The sequence below is a fragment of the Pinus tabuliformis genome, chromosome 2_2, assembly GCF_031772625.1.
Source record: "Pinus tabuliformis cultivar Carrire ecotype Pingquan chromosome 2_2, CPIR1, whole genome shotgun sequence".
Classification (NCBI taxonomy): domain Eukaryota; kingdom Viridiplantae; phylum Streptophyta; class Pinopsida; order Pinales; family Pinaceae; genus Pinus; species Pinus tabuliformis.
The window spans coordinates 1,164,246,375-1,164,265,310 of record NC_142300.1 but is presented as its reverse complement, the minus strand read 5'-3'; the positions used below and the strand labels follow the sequence as shown (position 1 = coordinate 1,164,265,310).

General features: G+C 38.2%; 1 pseudogene; it reads left to right on the top strand.

The window, feature by feature from the left end:
- Window positions 1-2,554: 2,554 nt before the first annotated feature.
- On the top strand, window positions 2,555-17,585 carry LOC149197571 (protein rough sheath 2-like; annotated as a pseudogene).
- Window positions 17,586-18,936: the final 1,351 nt, after the last annotated feature.

Here is an 18,936-nt window from a genome sequence, read left to right as displayed (position 1 = left end):
GCTTGATCTTGCCTATTTTCCCATTTGGCTACCTTATCTTCATCTTTAGGTTTAGTTTCTTGGCCCGAGGCTATTCTATAAATACCTTTACTTCTAAGTAAATCCACAATGTAGGACCACCATTGGAAGTAGTTGGTGTTGTCAAGAATAACTTGGCATTAAATTTCCATTTTAACATAAACTAAATTTGTATATGCTGAAACTAAGTGTTCCAATGGAAATATCTCGAAAAATTAGGCCGATTAAAAAAAAACGCCTCTGAAAACGACTTTTGTATGAAAAAGTTATGGCTTTTTGAAGAAAAGTTGTTGAAGATGCCGACAAAGTGTGTGAATGTGCGGAAGTGAATGATAATGTTATATTTAAAAAAAATCCCCCCCCCCTCCAAATTTAATCTAATTAGCTCACTTTAAAAAATATTTTATGTGACCCACTTTTATAAATAAGTGAAAGTCACTTTTACAATGGTACTTTATGAGCTACTCACTAAATTGTAACTTGAATAAAAGATAAAGAGACTTTAGAATTACAACTGACTCACTTTTTATAATGGGTGAGAACACTTTTACATAAAGTAACTTTAAAACATAAGTTACATGTGTTTTTGAAAAAGTAATTCCACAAAAAGAAAGACTTAGACTCAAGACCTCTATTCTCATAAAGTAACTTTGGACCAAGTGAGCTAGTTTAAAAGGTTAATAATTTTTGCAAAAAAGGAAGGGTTTTTCTTAGTCACTGAAGCTTTGGGGTGTGTGCTTACTTGAAAAAGCTCTGTTTTCCTACAAACAAAAAAACACACAACCCAACACAGATATGCAAAAAAAAAAAACCAAATCTTATGGCTTGAAGTTAGTTTTCGCCCGAAACTAAATATTTTCCTCAATGTTTCTTATTTTCCGAGATCACATTAAGGCATGACAGAAAAGAGCATACGCATGAAAAAAAATCTTTCATTTCCGTTTCTAATTTTCCCAGATCGAACAGAGTCACGGGGCAAAGAGCATACGCAGAAATGAAAGGTATAGATCCGATAATAAAAAGTAGAGAGCTAAATAAACCGAAATAAATAGAGAGATGAATAACTAAAACTGCAAATAAAGACTATATACCTCAAGATCTTAAAAATGATGTAGCTAGGGCTATTGGAAACCTTTTCGCATGAAATGAAAGGGGTTCCTCACTATAACAGATGCTCCTAACACAATAGAGCAATCCTCTCGGCCCAAAAGTAGTAAAAAATAGTAGATATAGGAAATGACAGTCAGATGCAGTTGTACCGACTTCGGATTTAGATCACCAAGAGATGTGGCTCTCAAATAGCTCTGATACCATGTAGGAATTTATAGGGTAAGTCCCCCAGACAGAACACCAAAGGACACTACTCACAGAAATATCATAAATCAATAAACCATTATTCTTGATGTGGTTAAAACCCTCAAAGAGGGAAACAGTCCACGGCCTAAGCCAACGCGAACACTTCAAGCAATTTATTAATAAAAGAATGAAAATTTACATAAGTTTCTCTCATGAATGGTCACCTTACAAATGACCATCCATGCTCTTTACATAGAGATCATGACCAATTGGGTGTTAAGCCATAGATCAAGTGTCGGTAATGCCGAGGAGAGAATGAACTGTCGGATCAATTCATGTCTAGAACATATCGTGACTGTCGGATTGTAAGTTACAAAAGTACATAGTAAAGAAACACACTTTACCTAACTCTATACTAGACCAAGTTATACTTAACTATTTCATATATGTCGGAATATCCTAACAAGTTCGGCATGGTTTGCTAAGGAATTTGAACTAGTGTCAAGCAGTGAGGATAAGAGATGGTAATGTAAGGAAGTGATTTCTAGTTCCAGTGAATACACAGAGAAGGATAACAGAGCCAGCATTGGTCCAAGAAGGGACAACGCAATAGTTGAAGGAGATTGACGCAGAGGGTCAGCGCAAAATCCGGAGGAGGTTGACGCAAAAGTGTGAGGGATGAGCAGAGATCAATGTTGAGAATCACAATAGTTGATTAGCAGGAGAAATCTCGATTTCTCTGCAACAGAAGTAGTAGCAGTCTAGGTTGACGCAGTGAGAGGGAGCCTCCATGCAGAAATCATGCAGAGGTTGCGTAGGCTCACGCAAGGATTGGAAGTGGGTCATCCAGGAGCTGGGGACAGAGTAAAATCTCCAGAATCAGTGTGATAGAATTCTCAGTTATCTTCTTTGAGTGGATTTTCGTTTTTCTCTAGGGAATCCAAATTGTATTCATATATTTATTGCCAATAATAAGAACCCTCAGATCTATTGCACCAATTTTCCCACTTTGGGTTTTTCTATGGACAATTGTCCAAAAACAAGTGTGTCAATGTGATTGTTCATATGCTGATGTTTCTCTTGCCTTTTAATTTTCAGTTCCTAATTTTTGAAGTCTGCAACTGAATTTATTTTGATATTTACTGAAATATTGGTGAATAACTTATTATAAATAAGTAGGAGAAATAAATCAATTATTGGAGCAAATTTTCACATGGTGTCAGAGCAAGGTCCAAGCAAGATGGAAGCAAAGAAAAAGGGCATGGAGAATAGTAGGGATCAGAATAATTATGAATTAGCTTCCAGGCTGGAAGAGGAGTTTGTTTGCTTATCGAGTTCTGCATCAGCCGAGGATTGGTACATTGATAGTGGGGCTTCAGCGCATATGACTGGAGAACGAGAATATTTATCAAGCTATCAGGAGGAACAAATGAACTTCCAAATCACAATGGGTAACAAGACGAAATGCACCCCCGTAGGAAAATGAACTGTTATATTCCAGACAACAACAGGAGATGGTCTTCGCGCCACAAACGTACTACATGTGTCAGGTATGGGAATAAATTTTATTTTGTCTCTCAATTACAAGATAAGGGAAGAGCTTGGTGCTGCAAACTATATTTTGGGCATGGAAATTAAAAGAGATCGGGCAAAGAGGAAGTTGTGGTTAAACTAGAGGAAATATGTCGAGACAATACTGCAGAGGTTTAATATGTAGGATAGTAAACCGATGAAGGTTCCTATTCTAGTAGGTGTAAAGTTATCTGCTGAATAGTGTCCCAAGATACAAGAAGAGGAAGAGGACATGTCCCGTGTTCCATATGCAAGTGCAGTCGGTAGCCTGATGTATGCGATCGTCTGTACTAGACCAGACATTGCACATGCAGTGGGAGTATTGAGCAGGTTTATGTCAAAACCAGGGAAGGAGCATTGGACAACAGTGAAGCAGTTTTTCAGGTATTTGCGTGGCACTAGTGATTATGGTTTGTGCTACCAAGGAAGACCATGATTGGATAGAGTTTTGGACATCCGTGGCTTTGTTGATGTAGAATGGGCTAGAGATCTAGATCAGAGAAGATCTAAAAGTGGGTATATGTTTAACCTATTTGGAGGTGCAGTTAGTTGGATGAGTAAGAGATAATCTGTAGTGGCACTTTCAACTACAGAGGCAGAATACATGGCAGCCACTCATGCAAGAAAGGAAGTAGTTTGGCTGCAGAGATTGTGTTCAAGTATGGGGTTAGTACAACGAGTTATAAGGATAGATTGTGACAGCCAAAGTGCAATTTTCTTGGCAAAGAAACCTACTTATCATTCAAAGACAAAGCACATTGATGTTCAGTATCACTTTGTGATGGATATGGTAGAAGACAAAAAGGTGTTGCTGGTGAAGGTGGACACTTTGAAGAATACTGTAGATGCATTGACAAAGTCTGTGAGCTCTTGGAAGTTCTCTTGGTGTAGAGAAACAATGGGCGTTGTAGGGCTAGATCAATGACTAAGCTCTGTTGTGGCCCCCTGTGGAAAGAAAACGACAAGTGGGAGAATGTTGGGTTGTGTTATATTCTTTCCACGACTCTACGGGGTCTGGGGTAGCGCCTTGAGGAATTTTTTTTGGACCCTGTATTAGGTGGGTGGACCTACTTATGGTTTTATGCATGGATTTCGCACATGGTTTTGGGCGTGATGGTTTTTCGATCCATGGTATTTTGTAGATCCGGTCAAGGGAACTACGATTATGTTATAATCCAGGGTTAATGGATTAGGGTTTATGGATGCATTAACATGTATATATATGTATTGTAACATTGAAAGGAACATAATGAAAAATCAATCTGGTAGTCCCAATTTTGGGATCTAGGGGAAGGTCTTTGTGTATATTTGTTTTATGTGTTATTCTCTCACCATTGTTTATTTTCTATTTTTAGAATTCATATGCAGGTAATTTCTGTACGGGGTTAAAACCTACATTTGGTATCAGAGCTATTTTGGCTTCAAGGGGACGCCTTTGCTGCTGAGGGGTTTTGCTTGGGCCTGTGGTAGACCCTGTTCAGTGGGAGATCCGTGGGATCGATTCTTGTGGTGAAAGAAGATGGTGAGTAGTGGAAAGATAGAGATCGAGAAATTTAATGGCTAGAGTTTTGAGTTGTGGAAACTCAAGATTGAGGATCTGCTGGTGGATAAAAATCAGTGGATCACGGTAGATCTAGGTACTAAACCAACGACAGTGTCTAATGAAGAATGGAAGAAGTTGGATCTAAAGGCAAAAAGCACAATATAATTGTGTGTCTCAGATTCAGTATTACTGAATGTATCAGGGGAAGCTACGACAAAGGCTTTGTGGGACAAGTTAGGGACTTTATACCAATCTAAGTCTCTAGTTAATAAACTGTTCCTATGGAAAAAGCTGTATAAGCTGAGGATGAAAGATGGAGACTCGGTGACAGAGCATCTCAATGCATTTAATACTATGGTAAGCCAATTATTATTTATTGATATCAAAATTTCATATAAATAGAAGTGCATCAGTTTGTTGTGTTCTCTAGCAGATTTGTGGGATAGTCTAGTTATTGTAATAGGTAGCAATGCAACTACCTTGCGGTTTGATGAAATAGTCTCATCCTTGTTGACGAAGGAGATGAGATGGAAAAATATGGAGAGCCATAATGGTGATGCTTTGTCTGTATGAGGATGTTCCTAGAAGAGAAACAAAAATAAGCCCTCGAGCGGGAGATCGAAATCTAGAGGGAGATCTAAATCTCTAGGAAAACCTGTAAAGGTGTGCTGGAAATGAGGAAAGGAAGGGCACTACAAAAGGGACTGTAAATCTAAATCTCCTGAGAAAGGAAAGGGATCTGATGATGCTCCTTCTGCAGAGGTGAAAACCACCTTAGATGAAGGTGGGGATGTGTACTTGGCTTCTTCCTCAATACACATGTAAATCATGAGGCATGGTTGATTGACTCAGGTGCATCCTTTCACTTCACTCCCCATAGGGCATGGTTCTACAAGTATGAGAAATATGATGGTGGTGATGTCTTCTTAGGGGGTGACAGGAATGCTAGAATCATTGGTCACAGAAAATTCAAGTTGAAGTTGCAAGGTGGAAGGATTAGAACACTTCCAGATGTTTTTCATATTCCTTCATTGGCCAGAAATCTAATCTTTGTAAGCAAGCTGGATGATGCAGGTGTAAAAACAGTGTTCAAGAAAGATACCTGGAAGATGGCTCGGGGAGCACTGGTATTGTTGCAAGGAGTTTGGATTGGAACTCTGTACAAGTAGCAAGGTAGCACTGTTATTGAAGGGTGGAACAGTTCTATGGTTACTAAAAGTGGAGCAAGAAATCTAGTGGTATCTGGAGAAAAGATCATGCTATGACATCAAAGGCTAGGACATATTGGAGAGAAGGGCCTTCGAATACTTTATGGTAAAGGTATGGTAGAAGGTATGTCTAATAACTCTTTGGATTTGATTTCTATGAAAATTGTGTATATGGGAAGCAGAATTAGGTGAGTTTCCCTTCTGGTGGTAAGAGGGCGAAACATATATTATATCTATGCACAATGATGTGTTTGGATGTGTGAAGGTTCCATCACTGGGTAAGTCTGTTTACTATGTATCATTTATAGATGACTTCTCAAGGAATACATGGATATATTTCCTCAAGAAGAAATCTAAAGTCTTTGACAGGTTTAAAGAATTTAAGGCTCTGGTGGAAAAACCAGACAGAGAAGAAGATAAAAGTGTTGAGGGCAAATAACAGTGCAGAGTTTTGCAAGAAGGAATTTGAAGAGTTCCGTAAGAAGTGTGGTATAACACAACAGAAGACTACTCCATACAGACCTGAGTCAAATGGAGTTGCAGAAAGAATGAACAAGACGTTGATGGAAAGGGCAAGAAGCATGCTCAGTGGTGCCATGTTAGGACACGAATTTTGGGCAAAGGCGGTGGAGACAGTGTTGTCGTTTGAGTAAACACATAGGACAACATAAAAACCACTTTGGAAGCTAGGCTCTAGCCCTACCAACTATGATTTTACTTGTTTGATTGGTTTGGTTTATTTGAGTGTTATAATTGCATTGGGTTATGGAGTCTATAAACTAAACTGGAGTTTTGCATCAATTTTTGGAGCAGTTCTCACAGGGCAAGCTAGGTTGTAGTAAATGGATCTTTTCAGAATTTAAATGGATAGTGGGATAACATAATTGTAAGGTTCAGTAGAGACCAGAGAGAAATTAAGAATTCCTTGATCTGACTTCGGTGGAAAACATTAAAATTAACAAAAGCCAAAATAAGGCGCTCTAGATAATGAATCCTATTTATCACAATTTCTGTTGATTAATTCAGATATTTAGAAAAATAGAGGAAATAAATAACAACGTTTAAACAAATAGAAAAAAGAAACACATCACCATTTAACACACCACATGAATTTTGTGAAAGGTCCCTATATTATTGATGCTCCAGTACTTTGAAAATTACAATAAGCAGAAGGAAATTACATTCAGAAATCAACCCTTAATACTTCAAACAATGAAGTATTTATAATAAAAATTATACTAATGCTTTACAAAAATCACTGTCAAACTGACAGTGTATGATTAGCCTACTTACAAACTAATATCATCTAAATTGGCAGAAGAATAGGTCACGTAGGCTGTTGAGGAGAATGGTGGCCCTATTTGGATGGTTTTGGTTGCTGAGTCATGCCAAAACAGAATGTGATGTTGAACTGACTCTTGTGCTGACTTGCTGTGCTGGCAAAAATCGTTTACTGCTCCTGAGTTATTCCTTAATCCCATAAATCAATTAGCTCTTCCCATCTCTTTTCATCTGGCACTATCAACTTTGTTACCTTGCGGAAGATTTCATCTACCTTTGTATATTTAGAAAAAGTTGGTTTCATGGTAAAAATATGTTTTACCTCATTCTGCACGTGGAAGTCATTTGACATAGTCTCCAGAAACACTTTTGTTGTCATACTTCCTTTAATTCCAATGAACTTAACACTGCTTTGGCCACTTCTTTCATCTTCAGGATATAATCCTCTTGAGTAATCAACTTGTCATTTATGACATAGATACTGGGAAATCCCTTCTGCATTAATGCTTCAATCTTGTTTGTAAATCTGTTCACCTACAACTCCAAAGTTTCACACCTTTCCTCTAACTCCTCAATGAGATTCTCTTTGTCAGGACTTTCTTGACTTCCAGAACGGTGGCAGTTCTGTCACTGACACCTACTTCCTCCAATTCATATCTAGACTTTGAGTTTAAGAACCTTATAATATTTGCAGCTTCTGTTGGCATTTATCCCAACTTTTCCCTTCCTTGCACAATAGTTTCGGTGGCCTTCTCTATTAACTCTTTCTGCTCAAATATGATTTGGATAGAAGGCCAAATCTCATTCATTGAATCCAATATGTTCATCCAGATTGTTTCCTTGGCTTGAGCCAAGGTTTGGCCGATAGAAGTGTATCTCTCTACCTGGAGCAGCTTTTCCAAAAGTCTCTGAGCATTGTCCATTTCAACATTCCAAGCAGCTGCTTTGGCCTTTTGGACTTCCAAAGCTTTGAGTTTTCCCTTCAAAGTCTCAATCTCCTTCGACTGTAATGAAATATTTTGCAATGTCTGTGTGACATGTTTAGCACTGGGAGTCTGAGTTGAAGTAGTAGGTGCAATGGTTGCTCCTGTTGAAGGCAGTTGAGAAAGAGGTACAACATCCAAGGGAACAATAGCCATCTTCAAATTGTCTTCCTTCTCCTTTATCAACTTTTCCAATTCTGCTTCCATCTGTCTGATCTATATATTTTGATCTATAATCAACTTCATCATGTCTGCTTTCTATGCTTCACCTTCTTCAATGTCCTTGGTCATTGGATCTTCAGTAGCTAGCAACTTGAGTTGTTTCCTCAATGTTGAAATGCCCAGGTTTTTCTTCTTTATAATCTCTTTAGCAGCACTAACATCCTTAGGGTCATACCCTATCTTGATCACCAAATCTTCCAAAGACTTGATCCTGTTATCTTTGGCAAAGGAGGAGACCTTCTCCATCTTCAACTGTGATTGTACATTTACAGAAGAAACCTGCAATTTAGATAAAGACATGGCAGTGTTAGTGAGAGTGGAGGATATCATCTCACCTGTTTGTTTGTGCATCTCCATTTGATTAATGGGATGTATGTCCTTTGTACTGAACTCAAAAGTGGTGATTTTATAGCCAACTGCTGATTTGGGCTGTGAAGTTTGGGCCTCAAGAAAGGCCATCTGCATTTTACCATGTTAAGTATCAAATAATGACAAAAGTCTACTTTGCGAGTTGGAAGTCTGCTTCCATAATTGGTTGTAAGTGATGTTCTTCAAGATTTCATTCATGAGATTTATTTCTCTATACCTATCAAACACTGTATTCTCCTTTTCTGTTTGGACAATGAGTGTTTCTATCTCAGTCTACTGATGACCCTGTGAAGATGAAGGTTCAAAAGGAGATGTAGTGAACTTGGTAGCTGCAAGCGTTGAATCAACGATGATGATAACTGCCTGTTCTTCAATCTCCTTGTCTACTTCTGGTTTGTGAGTTACCTTGGGTCTCTTTCTATAACTGATTCTAAATTCTTTAGCTTCACTTCCGGTTGTAGATGATGACCCTTCCTCCCTCTGCCTTTTGCTAGATTTTTCCTGAGGAATAGGAGTCTGCAAACTGGAAGTGGAAACAAGCTACTCTTTAGCTTCCTGCAAGGTATTCTCGGCCCATTCCAGCTGATTTGCATACTGTTCTATGTCTGGCCTAGAAGTATGAATATATGGAGTGTTCTTATTGTCCACTCCGAGTTTTGAAATGATGCCACAGGGGTCATAATACCATGTGAAGCTCAAGTTGAATTCCATCTCGTTCAATATTTTATCTTCCTCCTCACCTGTTGTCCTTGTGTTTCATACAAATGGGCCCACCTATGTTTTAATTTTGAATTATGCCTTCTTCTTTGCCACTACAAAGTGGATCTCATCTGAGTTCAACATCTGCCTGATATACTCTAGTGCAAAGATCCTCATTGGGAGGTACTTGGGGAGTTTGTAGGGGGCTAATTCACATCCATAGACTCTAATCTCTGTATAGTTTTGATACAGGTACCAATCTACGGTCTTTGCTTGGTTTGATAAATGCAAGATTCTTTTTATATCTTCACTGATTCTTGGCTGCACTGCACTATAGAGAATGTTCATAGCTGGATGAACAAAGTCTTCTATAAATTGTTTGTAGGTGAATTCCTGTTGTTCCTTCATGACCAATGAGGTCCAAAAGATTACTGGTTGTTGATCCTCTGCATCATCCAATTTCTGCAATGCAAAACTGAACTTTTCTGCTTGATAGGAGATGAACATGTAAATTAAAATAGAGGTGTAACTGAACACTTGCTTCGTAGGAAACTTGATGAACTTCTCATGGATATTGTCAGCCAAGAATTGATTGAAATTGAAGATCATAGAGGATTTACTGTCTGTGGAAAATGTGGAGAGGAATCCTATGATGGGCTCATCCACCAACTGATCAGAATGATAACCTAGAATGTTAGAAAGGATTAAAATAATCTGTTTGGTCTGATCAGGGAAAATGGAAGAAGGATAAGGAGGATTCTTCTTGGGCAATTGGGCATTCTTTGGCAAGAAAATCTAATTTTTTTTTAGCTCTGGTGGAAAAATCTAGCTTTTAATAAATATGGGTGATGGCTTCTAGGGAGAAATGGGAAATATTTTCCACAGAAGGTGCCAACATCATTTGGTCAATAGATTTGGCTGTAATGGTGAAAAGAATGTCACCTGTAGGGGAAATTATGGCTCTTTGGGCAGGGACATACAAGCTTGACATCTTGTGGTAAATTCTGGGGCTTGGAATGTCAAAGGAAAGATATAGTGGGGGAGGTTTGACTCCTAGAGTCTTATCTCATCCGTCTTATCTATGTGTTGATCCACTAACCAATAATATAACTCCAGGAAATCATAGTCACAGAGAGTGGTACTTATCCTGTAATCTTTGTCTGCTAATGGGATATGATCTAGGTCTATAGAGGGTGGAATTAATGGATTACTGGCCTTATCCCGGGTCTTAGTTTTAGGAGGCATGACTGTAGAAGTTTCTAAACAAAATGAATACACAAAGGAGGCTTATCGGGCTTAGAAGAAATAAGAGTCTATTAGGAGAAAAGGAACAAGCAGGTCAATGAATGTCGGAGTCCTGGTGACGGAGACACTCTGGTGGAGATTGTTGTAGGAAATATGAATATCAAAAGACAATGAGAAGTGGAAAATTGAGAATGATGGGCTCTGGATTTATTTAAACATTTGTGACAGAGTCCCATTGGAAATGGTTTGGGATCGTTATTGAATGGTTACCTGGAAAAAATTAAATGAGAAACGAGTATTAAGCAGGAAGGCATTTAATTGGCACAACTATATAGATAGGTGGCAGGTGGAGATTGGTGGAGGAAAAGTGGTGGGGGCGTAGCATGACCAGGTGCAGGATAGGCGGTTTCTGGAGGGGGTGATGGGCGGTAAGCGGTAATAGTGGGGGGGGTGGTGCAAAATCACCACAAGGCACCACGTATGGGGTATGGCCTGGCGGGAGAAACCACCTTGTAGACCCCCCCAGTGGTAAAAGGAGAATGCGAATGGGGGGCCGAAAAGGAACCAGGGCCATGGATGGAGCGGGGGAGATGATCCCAAGGTGTTGAATTCAAATGAGAGTTAATCACAAACGAAAAAAGTATTTGTCCAATTGTGCTTGCATGCTTGTCTTTTCAAACTTAGGATAAGGGGGAATACACAATATGAAGCACTTTATCCCTACGCATATAATTATCCTTTGAACTTAGGATAAGGGATAAATAACAAAATAATTTGAAATACATAGTGCATAGTATGCACTTTTCCCCTCTTTTCCCTATCCTCAAACTTAGGATAAAATTTATGCATGCTGATATTTAAGCAAACCACCAAATCTACCTACCCTTAGCTAGACTAACATTTTTTATTTTGATCTCTAGGGTGCACTTAGACTAGCAAACCCATTTTTATTTTCTTTTATGCAGAAAGAAAAACTATTTAACCTATCCCTTATTTCTCCCATTGACCTAGATTAAATTGTTGGGTCAATGTCATTTTCTACCTAACTAATGATTTACCCAGATTAAACTGTTGGATAAACCTTTATTCTATATCTAATTTACATAAATTTAGAGAAGTCTAATCATGATTAAGCAGTATGATTAACTAAAGCAAGTGATTGTGGCATTTTGAACAAGCTGCACACAACTTTATTTTACAGAAATGATGCAAAAACTATGTATGAGGAGTGGCATTTAGACTTGCAACACTTTCAATATTATTCTCTTTTTTATTTTCTTTCTTTTTGGTAGGGTTCATTATTTTTTCTTTTTTTCAATATTTTATTTTTCTCTTTATTTTTTTTTCTTTATACCCTCTTTTCATTTTATATCCAATTTTTTCTTTTTATTTGGAAATCATTGGCAGATTGACTAGTATTTACAAAATAAGATTCCTGAGATACATCACTCAGTTACCTTGAGATCCTATAAATTATAGGACCCTAACAGTGGCTCTAGCTAGGGATGACACTCTCCCTGTGAGGTGCCAAGAGCATGTGATCAGTAGCCTTGAGCTGTTATTTCAGCAACATCCACCTCTTATTTATTTGTTGTAGTGTTTATGATAACTTACTAATAGAAGCTTAGGGCCTTCTCTACAGGCTTCAACTTCTGTTAATAGGTCACCCAATCCAAACAATAAGGACAATGATATATACAATGATAAATGGTAAGAAAATCACTAGTGATTAGAAAAATAGTGTTTGATCATCCTGCCATTGATAGGTCCACTAAGTAATTCTGTTCCATCCAAATTTCTGATAAAAAATGCATTATTTCCCCTGAAAGCATAAATGACATAAGGGCCCATCCACAGGTTGTCACTTTTTCCATGCTTTCCTTTGTCCTCCCTTCTATAATCCCACTTTAAGAGTTTGTCACCAATGGTAAAATCATCTGCTTTTGTTGTTTTGTCAAAAACTTTCTTGATATTTTCATGGATGACTTGAGCCTTATTATAAACTTCTTCTCTAGATTGTTTGATCAATCCTCCTTTGAATGTCATTTGGCTCGGTCTGTAATTCTTGCATTAACTTCATGATTGGAACTCCCAATGAGGATGGAAAAACAACATCCATTCCTTAAACCAATTAGTATGGTGACAAATATGAGTTTGTCGTGCCATGAATTCTTGTTGTCTGCTAACAACGTCTTGATAATATTCACCAAACTTTTGTTTGAAGATTCAGCCAACCCATTACCTTGTGGGTAATAAGCAGTTGAATGCCCCAAAGTAATATGTTATTTATTGTAGAAATCTACCATTTTCTTAGACCTAGAGGCTGCAACATTGTTTGTAATAAGTTTGTTTGGCTAGCCAAATCTGGACAGGATGTTGGTTTCTAAGAATTTGATAATAACAACATCTATGGCTAGTCTAGGAGGAATGGCTTCAATCCATTTGGTAAAGTAGTCAATAGCAGTAAGGATCCATTTATGTTGAGCAGAGGATGGAGGATGGATTTATCCAATGAAATACAATCCCACTGTTGGAAAGGGCTTTCAATAGATATGGGTTTCAAAGGTAAAGGCAAAAATTTTCTTTTTCCCTCAAATATTTGACACTTATGACAAGAGGTTACCTTTTTGTGGACATCTGGAAAAAGTGTAGGCTAGTAAAAACTAGCTCTAAGGATCTTATTGGCAGTGGTTTTTGATGCAGTAGCATGTGACTTGGAGGGAAAATATTCAAACTTATTCCAAAAATCCAAAAAAATCTACAGGCAAAGGAGTGGGGTCCTTTAGCCAGCAATTTCCATGCTTTTCTAGTTTAATATAGGGATAGAATTAAGAATAAAAGCATTCTGTAATAATCACTTATGGATAAGCGATAATAAGTTTTTATGCATGATTGCTTTAAATCACTCTATGTAAAAGGTGTGCTTTTGTATGGATAAGGACCGAGAGGGCTTATCTATTATTTATAAAATGAAATAACGGGACGCTCAGGAGAGTCGAGCCCGGAAGCATTATCATTGACAAAAACTCTTTTTGTGCATCTGATTGATGGTTCTCTGTTAAACTGTTATTTTTATGCGTGTATCAGTTCCGGTTATGTTATTCCCTGCGTTTCATTAATGGTGATTCAATCTTTGTTTCCCAATTAACACTTCAGCTTAGGCCTATTGGGTTGTTTTCCATATATCAGCGCATATGTTTCCTCTTACACGCATTGTTGAGCTTCCAAGTAGAATCTCTGTTTTACACAAAGAATTCATGAAATTACTAAGCCGCAACAGAGTTATGGACTTAAAAGTTTATAAGCTTTAGTTCATTCCCGTATTGGGTCCAAACCAAGATCACATCGCATAATCAAAAGTGGACTAGAAAGGGCCTTTGGAATTGCCGAAGTTCGAAACTCTGATAGCTCGGACCTGAAACACTATAGAGAAGGGTTAAAAGGATATCAGGTCCGTGATTGTTATTGAAAATGACATTAACTTAGAAAAATATATAAATCACACATAAAAATCAGAGACACAATATTGACGGAAAAAGGCTGAAGCCTCATGTATTCTCTCTCACTCTCATTCTTACATCCATAATTGAATATAATGTTACAAATAAATAGATGAGAGATAGTGTTCTCAAGATAGTGCGTGCTATCTTAGACACCTTTGGTTGAGATAATTTCTCCTTTGGTTGAGATAATTTCTCACCAGACACACCAATATAGGAGTTACCTAAACTAACTCCTATCTTAGAGGAACAACCCAAGAGTTAGGCACAAATTCCTAACTTGGAATTTTTAATTAATTAATTTATTTTTTTGGATTTATTATTGTTTTATGAGAGAGTCTAACATTCCCCCCCTCAATGATAAATCCAAAATAAGAACGAGGAACCATCTTCCAAGTTCTCATGTTGATCCTAAAAAACATTGCCTGAAAAAACCGCCAAAACTGGATGCTGGAAAAAACTCAAATCTGAAGAGAACATGAATCAGCTGCATGCTTGATTCATCTCTGAAGGACGCTTGACAACTCCATCATGTGCCAAGCCGCAAAAGGATCCAACTGTCCTTTGCTTGAAAACAGCATCCGGTGTCCATTGACACAATTTGATGAACGCCCACTGGCTGATGATGTCGAAAAACAACTCAATGTTGCTTTTGCTATGATGAAAGTTGCTCACTGTTGCTTTGGCTGTCGATCGCCCACTGGCGAATTTGTTGACGCTCACTGCTGATGACAAATGCCCACTGGCTGATGAAGATGCCCACTGGCTACTTCGTTGATGTTGAAAACTTTGATTATTTGTTGTAGTGACGCAAATGCATGTGTTGAGCTTAATTATCCTTCCTTGGTGCTATTCTGTTACAAGTGTTGTGCTTGCTTGCATTGAACTTTATGTGTGTAAAATGAGATCATTTATGTGTCAAAACTAGACACAAAATAAAAAAGCAACAACATGAAGTATACACCATCATCAATACACTCTTCGTGTACCTAAGATCCCCTTATTCAATTTTGGGCGGATCTAGGACACAATCACCACAAATAATATGTCTTTATTAAATTTTGGAGTACATAAGCGTTCAGCTTCACAACATCTTCATGGAATCAGAGTTCTAGAATTTTTGAAAGAAGAAAATGTCTGCAAAAAACTACCTGCACTCACTCACTCTCAAAGTAAAATATTACTTTGGATTACAAAAAAGAATTTCTCTCAAAGAAAGCCACTTATCTTCTTTCTTATGTCACTCCTTATATCTCCCAAAAGCACTCCAAAAAATTTACACTTTAAACGGCATACCTCATTACAAAAATTAAAAAAAAATATTTTCCACTCCTTATCTCTCCAAAACACACTTTAACTAACTTATGCCCACTCAAACATAATAAAATCTCCACTTCACATTACACCACTCATTCGTTTTTATCTCCATTTCATATTACACCACTCATTCGTTTTTATGCATCAGGCTTAAGAAAAATACAAGTAAAAGCTCACGTTTTGGAAATGCGCATTTTCCCAGCATAAAACCTTTAAAAATATTACTCCATTAAGAGGGCTTTAAAATGTTTTGACTTTGAAAATTTGATCTACCTGACGATGTGAAAGCTAGAAGAGTTGGAGGTCATTCACTTCAACGACATGCTTTGAATCAACGCATCAATGCTTCAATGAAACTTAAGCATTACTTGTAGTTTCCACGCGGATCAGTCAAACAATTCCATGCTTTCCTTCAGCGTTTGCGTTGTCACTGGAAGTAACGCAACCACGAGAAGTAATGCATGGGACGCAGGCATAATAGGCAACCAACTTAGGTTCGATTCATGGCACAATCTTGTATGGGATTTATCTCAGAATCCCAAAAGTGTGACATGTCTTAGGACCGTTGATCTCAGTTTCTCCCAGAATTGGGTGATTTCTGCCTCTTTGATTCAACAATTTCTTTACCCAAATGGATTTTCATTGCAATTTCAATTTCTCTATGCAAATTTATTTTTTAGTTGTTATTCGTCGCAGAAGCAATCTCTAGTAGCTAAATTGTTTTGTGATACAGATGGAGAATTAGGTGCTTTGAGGTACGATCTTTGGCTTCCGATAACATAATCCTTACCCCATCACTATCATAACAGTGCAAGTCTGAACATGATTCTCCACTAAATGCCTGAGTGAATCAATACGACCAACAAGAATAGAACCATGTATCACGAAGAATTATAAATAAAGGCCTGGACAAAGATCCCAAGTCCTGTGCAGAGAGTTGGAAGAACTACTTAAAACCTGGAATTAAGAGAGGCTCATTATCTGAAGACGATCAGCAACTCGTGGTAAATATTCAAGGAAAATACGGTACAGGTGGAAGAAAATTGAGAGCCAAGTGCCTGGAACAACGGCCAAGAGGTTGGGAAAATGGTGGGAGGTTTACAGAGATAAACAAGACAAGCCCAAAGACACGGATGAAAGAAGCAACACAGATTCTCCCAGTCACAAAATTGAGGGAGGCAAATATGATGATATTCCTGAAAAATTTGCAGAAAAAATACATGCAAAGGCAAAAGAAATTGGCTACTCCCAACAGTTGTACTTTACCATCTATTGCTGCAATGCCTTCTGGAGACCATGAAAATGAATTGGGGACACCGTGATTGTGATATCTGCATCAAATATTATTGACCCTTTGGGTGCCAAATCATTCCGCCGAACTCTATAATCCAATTTTCCAGTGGTTGGATCCAAAGTCACCCATAACTCAGTTCAGAGCTCCAGCCTGCGTAGTCATCGCTTGTACCGAGCTCTCACGACCAACTGCAAATTGTTGCCCTGCACTATACGGTGGAATAGCCGTTCCTGCTGCTTATCTGTTTCACGAGGTCCCGTGATAACTTTTCTTACATCCCCTGAGCTGAATGTAATTGTAAAGGGAGCTGTTGGAGCGACTGTTATTTTTATTAATGCGTCCACAACTGCTACTCTCCCTCGGTCTGGTAGCACATGACGACTTTGCATCAGTCACGCCTTTCAAACCAGCATACAGGTCCCTCGGTCTTGCTGCTTTGATACCACATGATAAAAATGCAATTAACTCAAACAATATATAAATCACACATAAAAATCAGAGACACAATATTGATGGAAAAAGGCTGAAGCCTCATGTATTCTCTCTCACTCTCATTCTTACATCCATAATTGAATATAATGTTACAAATAAATAGATGAGAGATAGTGTTCTCAAGATAGTGCGTGCTATCTTAGACACCTTTGGTTGAGATAATTTCTCCTTTGGTTGAGATAATTTCTCACCAGACACACCAATATAGGAGTTACCTAAACTAACTCCTATCTTAGAGGAACAACCCAAGAGTTAGGCACAAATTCCTAACTTGGAATTTTTAATTAATTAATTAATTTTTTTGGATTTATTATTGTTTTATGAGAGAGTCTAACAATTGTTATTGCATCGCCATATTAGAGCAGAAGGAGCCTTGCCTTGGGAGCACTGAAGTCACCGATACCGATTTCCTATAGCCCACATACGATCGCATTGGGGTTATTGGAGTGTTATTGCTCCATTCTATGTGGAATTGCTGACAATGATTATAAACCACCGATAATGTTATTTGTGTTAAATACATTTCTTAAAATAAAGCGCCGATAGTGTAATTCTTTCAAATTAACACTATAGTGGTATTAAGGCGTCGATTGTGTATTTCCGTTCCTTTGGAAACAAAGGCCTGCGACTCTGTATTTTGCGTTTTAAACGCATTATCACTTGTTTTAAAGCAACGATAGTCTGTCTTTATAATTCCTATGGAATTATAGGCTGAGAAAGGGAAAAACATGCCTATTGCATTAAAGCGCCGATATGAAGGTTGGAGTGTATCAGAGGAAAACTCGTGAAGCTGCCTATAGATGACTGATACACCTCTTGAACCAGAAAGAGGAATTCAACCAGAAATTGAAGAAATTATATCAGGCTTCGGTTGTTTGTCCATATCGCCTGCACCCAGGCCACCATTAGTGGTATCAGAGCAACCAGCTGACATTGAATTGAATCTCAGAAGCAGGAGAAGGAAAGTTAATATGGCTTTCAGAGTTGGAAGAGGATGAGGACGTGGTGGAAGAGGATGGCCTGTTGTAAACGCTGAAGTAATGGAAGCTGTGCAACTGATGCAAGCTAGATTGGATGCATTAACAACAGGCAGAAATATAGATGATAGAGATGTTAGTGAACCTGAGGTTGAAGCTGCAGAGGAGGAAGCTGTTGGAGTTACCTGTGAGATGAGATTCTTCCATTCAGTGTTGAGATCCACAACTAGGTCAAAGACCGAGGTTCCAATATATTAAGGAGGACTAAATCCAGAAGAATTGATAGACTGGATTAATGGGATGGAGAAATTCTTTGACTATGAAGAAACAAAAGATGAGAAGAAAGTAAAGTTTGCCATCACCAAGCTAAAAGGCCATGCAGCGCTTTGGTGGGATGGTGTGCAGGTAGAAAGAAAGAGAATTGGCAAGCAACCTATCAAGAATTGGAGCAAGATGGTAGCAAAGTTAAGAGGTAAGTTTTTACCAAGTAATTATCAGCAAACTTTGTTCAGACAGATGCAGAATCTTAGATAGAGGTCTTTGAAAATGAAAGAATACACAGAGGAATTCTATAGGGTAAGCATAAGAGCTGGAGAAGCCCAGGATACAGATGAGAAGGTGGCTAGATATATGAATGGCCTCAGGATGGACATTCAAGATGAGATAAGTGTACTATCTCGTAAAACAGTAGATGAAGCTTTTCAGATAGCACTGAAAACTGAAGAAAAACTCATGAGGAAGCAGTCTGCCAGAGGGAGAGGTACTTTCCAAGGAAGGGGAAGTCAAGGTGGTAGAGGAAGATCTACAACACCTAAAGATGGAGCTAGTAGCAGCTCAACCCAACATGCGCCCACAGGAGGTGATGCAAGAGGCAGAGGGAATTTTTCTAGAGGGAGAGGAGGCAGAGGAAGAGGAAAAGA